General features: G+C 32.8%; 1 non-coding gene across 1 annotated transcript; it reads left to right on the forward strand.

Annotated features, from left to right (window-relative positions):
- Positions 1-5153: 5153 nt before the first annotated feature.
- LOC120187795 lies at positions 5154-5260 on the forward strand. Its single transcript, XR_005522340.1, has one exon. It is a non-coding gene; the product is annotated as a small nucleolar RNA R71 (small nucleolar RNA).
- Positions 5261-7349: the final 2089 nt, after the last annotated feature.

The raw sequence follows: 7349 nt of genomic DNA on the forward strand, positions 1-7349 counted from the left end.
AGTGAAAGGGAAGGGGAAAGTAAAATGAGCCTTTTAGGGTTGTTGGGAGTATTAATGGTGGTGTGTGAAAAGGGATAAAAGATAAAAGTTTTATATTTTAATTGAAACGACCAATTACAAAGATATAAGGTGGAGGGATAAAATCAAAGGGACTTTTGTGATAGGTGGAAGTGGATGACTAGTGATTATGGGGTAGATCATGGATAACAACTCATTGTTTACTTTTTACCTTTAAACTTTACCATCTAGATGGCAATTGCTTATAGCAAAACATACAACAACAGTTAAACAAAATAATGGTGGGAGCTAGTTAGTGTTACACAAGTAAAAACATATTGCAACAAATAATATTGAAGCATTCCTAAAAAAATAAAAATAACAAGAAATTAACATTTGAATTTAATGTAAACAAATCTAATGTCAAATTGGACTTATTTATAACAAAAAATTAAAAATTAAAGGGTAAAAATGTCACTTATTGTAATGGAAGCGATGTGTGAGGTTTGTTGCTGGCAATAAGGCTTCAAACATTGCCCATTAACCTTGAATTTGCTTCCATCCACCAAATTCTTTAACAACACAACACCATGAGGAGAAAACTCAAGTATTTCAAATGAACCATACCATCTAGATCGAAGCTTCCCATAAAATAGCTTTAGAAAAGAATTGAATAACAAGACATGTTGTCCAGCATAAATTGTCATGGAAAAATATGTTTGTCATGAAATTTCTTGCTCTTATCTTTATAAATTCTAGCATTCACATAAGCATTATTTCATAGCTCTTCTAATTCATTACATTCCAACATGCGTTTTTCGCCAGCAACATCTAAATCAAAGTTTAGTTTCTTCAAAGCCCACATGACTTTATGCTCTAGCTCCATAGGTAAATGACAAGCTTTTTCATATACTATGAGGTATGGAGCCATGCCTAGAAAAGTTTTGCAACCTATCCTATAAGATCATAGTACTTCATCAATGCGTAATAACCAGTCCTTCCTTGAAGGATTTACAGCCTTTGCAAGGAGTTTTTTAATCTCACAGTTACAAACTTTGAATCTACCATTTGTTTGTAGATGGTATATTGTAGCGATCTGGTGCTTTACTCCATATCTTTGCAATGCATTAGCCACTTGCATACCAAAAAACTGTGAGCCTTCATTGATGATTAATGTTTTGTTTGTTCCAAAGCAAGTAAAAATATTTTTGTAGAGAAACTTTAAGACTTCTTTAGCATTACTTGTGGGCAATGCTACAACTTCCACCTTTTTTTATACGTAATCAACATCGACTTGGATAAAACCATTGTTCGATAAAACCATTGGCATCCTAAAATAGCAAAGGCTAATAGAAACCACATTGAAGGACTTTTATTGTAGTACACATACTGCCAAAATGAACACCATAGGGTGCATCATGAAAATGATGCATAATACTTTGTTGCTCACATTCAGGGATATATCTATATAAAATTTTATCATTGCATTGCTTAAAAAGGTAAGGCCCGTCCCAATTATAGGTTTTAATAACTCGCAAGAATTTCTTTCTTCATTGATAATCTAAATCAGGTGACAACAAGTCACTTACCAAATAGTTAACAAAGTCCACATACCAAGGTAATGCCTCAATGGTTAATAATCTCTCATCTGGGAAAGAATCAGGAATCAATAATATTTTTCCATCTTCACTACCTGATTCTAAGCGAGTTAAATGGTCAGTAACCTAATTTTCAAATCCTTTCTTGTCTCAAATTTGGATATCAAATTCCTGAAATAGTAATAACCATCGTATCAATCTTGTCTTTGTGTCTTTTTTTGGTAAATAAATGCTTCAAATTTGAATGATCAGTACAGACAACAATCTTGGTTACCATCAGGTAGGATCAAAATTTATCAAAGGAAAACACAACAGTTGGTAATTCATCATCGGTTGTGATATAATTGATTTAAGAATCATTTAAGGACTTAATAGCATGGTGTACAGCATGAAAGACTTTTTCTTTCCTTTGCCCCAGCACTACACCCACCATGGTCAATAGCATCGCACATTAGTTCAAACGAAAGATTCCAATCTAATGCTACTACAGTAGAGGCATTGACTAACTTTAACTTAATTTTTTCAAAGGATTATAGTACTTCATTATTAACAACAAATTTCCTATTTTTCTCTAGAAATGAACACAATGGTTTAGCAATTTGGGAAAATTTTTGATGAATCGTTGATAGAATCTAACATGTCTAAGGAAACTCCTTACTGATTTCACAATGGTAGAAGGTGCTAATTTCTCAATGACTTCTATTTTCACTTTGTCTACTTCAATGCCTCGATGAGAAATTCATTGCCCTAGTACTATTCCCCCTATTACCATGAAATTACATTTTTCACAATTTAGAATAAAATTGATTTCCTCACATCTTTGCAATACATTAGCCAAATTTGCAAGACATTGATCAAAATCTTCACCGAAAATTGAAAAATCCATGAAAACTTCCAAGTAATCTTCAATCATGTTAGAGAATATTTTCATTATACATTGTTGGAATGTTGTTCGAGCATTACATAATCTAAATGACATTTGTCTAAAAGAAAAAGTACCATAAGGGAAAGTGAATGTGGTATTCTCTTGATCTTCAGGGGCTATAACTATTTGGTTATATCTACTATACCAATCCAAGAAATAATAGAAAGCATTACTGGCAAGAGGATCCAACATTTGATTGATAAATAGAAACGAGAAGTGATATTTCCTTATAGCCTTATTTAGTTTTCTATAAACCATACAGATTCTCCATTTGGTTTTTGTACGTGTTGGCACAAGTTCATTCTTCTCACTAGAGACTACAATAATGTCTCCCTTCTTTGGAAAGCATTGCACCAGGCTTACTCATTTACTATCAGAAATCGGGTATATGACTCCAACATCTGACCATTTGATAATCTCTTTTAACCACTTCCTTGATGACTGGATCGAGCCTTCTTTTTTCTCAATAGAATTGATGTTAGAATCTTTCAGTAGCATTTTGTGCATACAGAATGCTGGGCTAATGCCTTTAATATCAGCAATACTATAAGCAATTGCTTGCCTATACTGCTTTAGAATAGAAATCAACTTATCCTTTTGTGATGCTTCCAGCTTTGCTGCAATTATAAAAGGCAATGTGTTGTCACTTCCAAGAAAGGCGTATTTAAGATGCTCAGGCAAATGCTTCAAATCAAATGTTAGTAGTTCCTTTATTGAAGGTTTAAGAGGTTGAATAGGCCAATTGGAAAGTTTCAATGACTCAAAGTGATGTACATAATTCCTCTCAACTTTTTACTTCTCAACCCACTTCTCCATTATCGCAGCATTATTCACAACAATATTCATGTTGTGGCATTCATTACATTGCTCATGTACGAAAACATCACTAACATCAATAGAATAACATTAAGTATTGTCATCCACATATGAAACATTATTCAAAACATTGAAAGTGATGTGTTCATCATTTAAATGATAGTAAGTTCTCCCTTTTCAACATCTATTAAGGCTTGGTCGGTGGCAAGGAAAGGCGAACCAAGTATGATTAGGACATCTTTGTCAGCTTCATAATCTAATATAATGAAATTAGGGGAAAATTAACTTGTCTACTCGAACTAGCATATTTTCAACAATACCACTAGGATGTTTAGTGGATCTGACAACGAGTTGTAAAGTCACAGTGGTGGGTTGCGCTTCTCCACTTCTAAATTTCCTTAAAATTGACAGTGGAATTAGATTAATGTTAGCACCTAAATTACATAATGTTTTTACTATAAATTGATTACCAATAATGTAAAGAATAGTAAAACTCCCTAGATCTTTGAATTTAGGTGGTAACTGACTTGTTGCCATAGCACTACATCCTTCGGTAAGTGCAACTATTTCAAATTCTCCTAGCCCTTACTTCTTCGAAAGAAATTATCTCATGAATTTTATGTAGCTCAGGTTTTTCTCGAATGCTTCAATCAATGAAATGTTAATTGTCAATTGCCTTATCATATCCATAAATGTTTTGAATTATTGATCTTTCTTTGTCTTTTTAAATCTTTGGGGAAATAGAAGTGGAAGCCTTGGAATTGGCTCTTGTGGCATTGAAGTTACTATAGGTGGCAATGTTGTAGATGTTGTTGCTGGCAATGGCCCAGGATTACAAAATTGTTTTGTTTCTCTTGTTGTAACATCAACACTTGTTTGCTCGAGTTTTACTTCCATTTCTTTTCCCTTATCTTGTTGTCCATGTCTTTCATCTTATTTCCCCTTAGGCTTCTCAACAGGTTTCCCAATGTAAAGACTGATTCTAGTAGTGATGGCTTTACAATACTCATTAAAATGAGCTTTCCCTTGTGGCTTAAGATTCTCGGTATCACTAGGTAGTGTTCCTTGTAACTTACTCCTAGGATTGATCAGTTGCCTTACTTGATTTTCCTTTTAATTAAAGTTTTATTCCTTTTAATCATCGACTCAGTTCTTGTCATTGATTTCTTTAACCAAGTCTCAAAAGATGTTGAAGACAAGGCTTAGTTTTAGTGTTTCCCTTGATAGTTTTGACGTTGCAGTAGCTGAGCTGCTTGGTGTTACGACTAATGTTGATGCACATTCAATGGATGATTATAATGCTGATACATATTTTATTAAAATGCCATACTGTGATTTGTAACATTTTGGCTTCTCTACGATAAATTGGGATGATTACGGAAGTTGGCATTGTATGTATTACCATACGCATTAGTGTTGTCATTCCTATTGGAGTTCCTTATATAGTAGATAATTTGGGGTTTTATGCGCATTCCTCATAATTATGATTATCTCCACAATAAACACATGAAAGAAAAGATGCAGTTTTACCTCATATATCCTCTTGGTTTCTGCAATTTCTTCACAATATCCATCAATGTTGTTATTTGTGAAGCCATTGATTCAAAGCATCAGAGTCTACTGCTGCAACATCGCGTCTGCCAAACAAGTTCCTCGTGTTGGGGTATTGATAATCATTGTTAGATATCCTTTCTAGAATATCATATGCTTTATTGTAGGTTTTCTCCAACAGTGCTCCATTGGCAGAAGCATCAACCACCATATGTGTTTGCATATTCAAGCCATTATAAAATATTTTCATTTGCGCCCAATGTAGAAATCCATGCATCAGACACTTACGCAGTAAATCCTTGAAATGTTCTCATGCTTCGTACAAGTTCTCATCTTCCAACTGCTTAAATGATGTTATTTAATTCCTAAGCTTGGCATTCATATTGGGCGGATTGAATCTCAAAATAATTTTTTGTACTATAATTCATTCCATGATGTTGTAGCAACTGGTGACAGTGAGTTAAGCCATGCTCTAGCTTTGTCACATAGAGAATAAGGAAATAGTTTCAGTTTCAATTTCAGAGCTTTCTTAGGTACTCCTTGCTGCACTAACGAGTCACTAACTTCTATGAATGCTCCAAGGTGTACTTTAGGGTCTTCAATAAATAAACCACTATATTTCCCCATTGACTACGTCATTTAGAACATCATCAGAATCAACTCAAAATAGGCAGCATGAATGGTTGGTCGGACGATGCCAAGATTCAATTCATCCAATGTTAGCACAATGTGCTCCTTGATCTATCGGTTACAGTCATCGTTATTGTAATATTACCACTGGTTGACACCATTTCTAGTTGGCATTTCGTTGTCTTCTTCATGTTACAATGCTGGTAAAGTATTGTTATCATTTCCAACAATCATGTTTGCTCGATTTCGGTTAGCTTCTCTTCAAAGCAACGAAATGTTCGTTATATTTTCGGATCAAAAGGTTGTAGTTCGTCGCCGTTGATACGAGACATACACTATCACTAAAAAAAGAAATAGGTATCTCTAAAATAAAATAAACATGTAAATACTAAAAAGTCAACAGTAATGCAAAACCATTTCGCCCTGAAAACATCATCAAAACTTGAAGCTGGAATAATGTTACAGCAAAGTGCAAGCATGCACTATCATATCCAAGTAATAAAGTGGAAGCTATAAAAGCATCGGATATCAAACCAACAGGGAGTAAAACAAATTATAATAGAGTTGTATGAAAGATTGAAAAAGATATAAGGTTGAAATGATGGAGTAAGAAACAAACATTAAGGTATAGAAATCATTATGATAAATGTCAAGCGGTGCAACAACATTCAAGAGAGAAATAGATCAAGGATTTAATAGATGTGGTCATTTCTAATATGAATATGCTTAATACAATGCATTCATGTGTCTAACAAAGATTAACATCATTCAATTAATAAAGATAGTTGAATGATGAATGATGTAATTTACCTAAAAAATAAAAAACATGTTTTTTAAGTGCCACATGTTAGTTTGTTATAGGTTATAGGGTTCCACGTTACTTTCTATGATGGAAATGGGTTAATCCGTTAACGGCATAATTAGGTATAGTTCATGTATGAATGGGGTAATTAACCCTAAAATGATTGAATATTACACTTAATAAATTTATTTCGATTAGAGTCAAGTAATGTTCATGAGGGTATCATGCAAAATTAATTAGGACTAAAATGAACTTATATGCAAACAACATTAAAAAATTAATATAAAAAATAGGGCTAAAACATAAATAATCAAACCATCATACCAAAATTGAAACAAAAATAAAATATACAAATGACTAAAGTGAACATTTACAATATTAAGTGCTAAAACTACAAGGAATAAAAAATAAATAAAATATGGGGACTAAATTAAAATAAATTAAAATTGTATGGATGAATTAAAATAAATAAAAAACATATATGCAGAAACTTAAGGGACTTGTAACAGCCCAACCCGTATCCGACCCGGATATGAGTCTAAGATGTCACATTGACATCTCAAAACCTTTACTTTTACAAAATAGCATATCATTTGGACTTATATTAAGAAAATACAATAATATACGATTAAATTATGTTTCATTGTAAAAATTTAAGTCAAAAACGCTTTATGAACAGTAATATACGGTATGAACAATATTATATTGTATGAACAGTACTGTGATAATCCACTTTACTTATACAGAACCTCATTCTTTACCATCTCTTGTACTTGTATTTCCTTTCTTAAGTCCCCTTTTTAAAACATATAAATACTTATTTCCTTTCCCACATCATATCTATATGATCATAATACACAACCACATCCACATCATACTTAATTAACGTAGCCTTATATCTTTTCCAAATATTACAACTCGATCACCTTTATTATTACAACTAGTCAATAGAAACTATCCAATCTAGGACACAAGCTCTAATCAATTAATCATATACACCCTTTCCAGTCAGAATTATCTCAATAATAGT

This window comes from Hibiscus syriacus, unplaced genomic scaffold (assembly GCF_006381635.1).
Source record: "Hibiscus syriacus cultivar Baekdansim isolate YM2019G1 unplaced genomic scaffold, ASM638163v2 tig00113725_pilon, whole genome shotgun sequence".
Lineage (NCBI taxonomy): Eukaryota > Viridiplantae > Streptophyta > Magnoliopsida > Malvales > Malvaceae > Hibiscus > Hibiscus syriacus.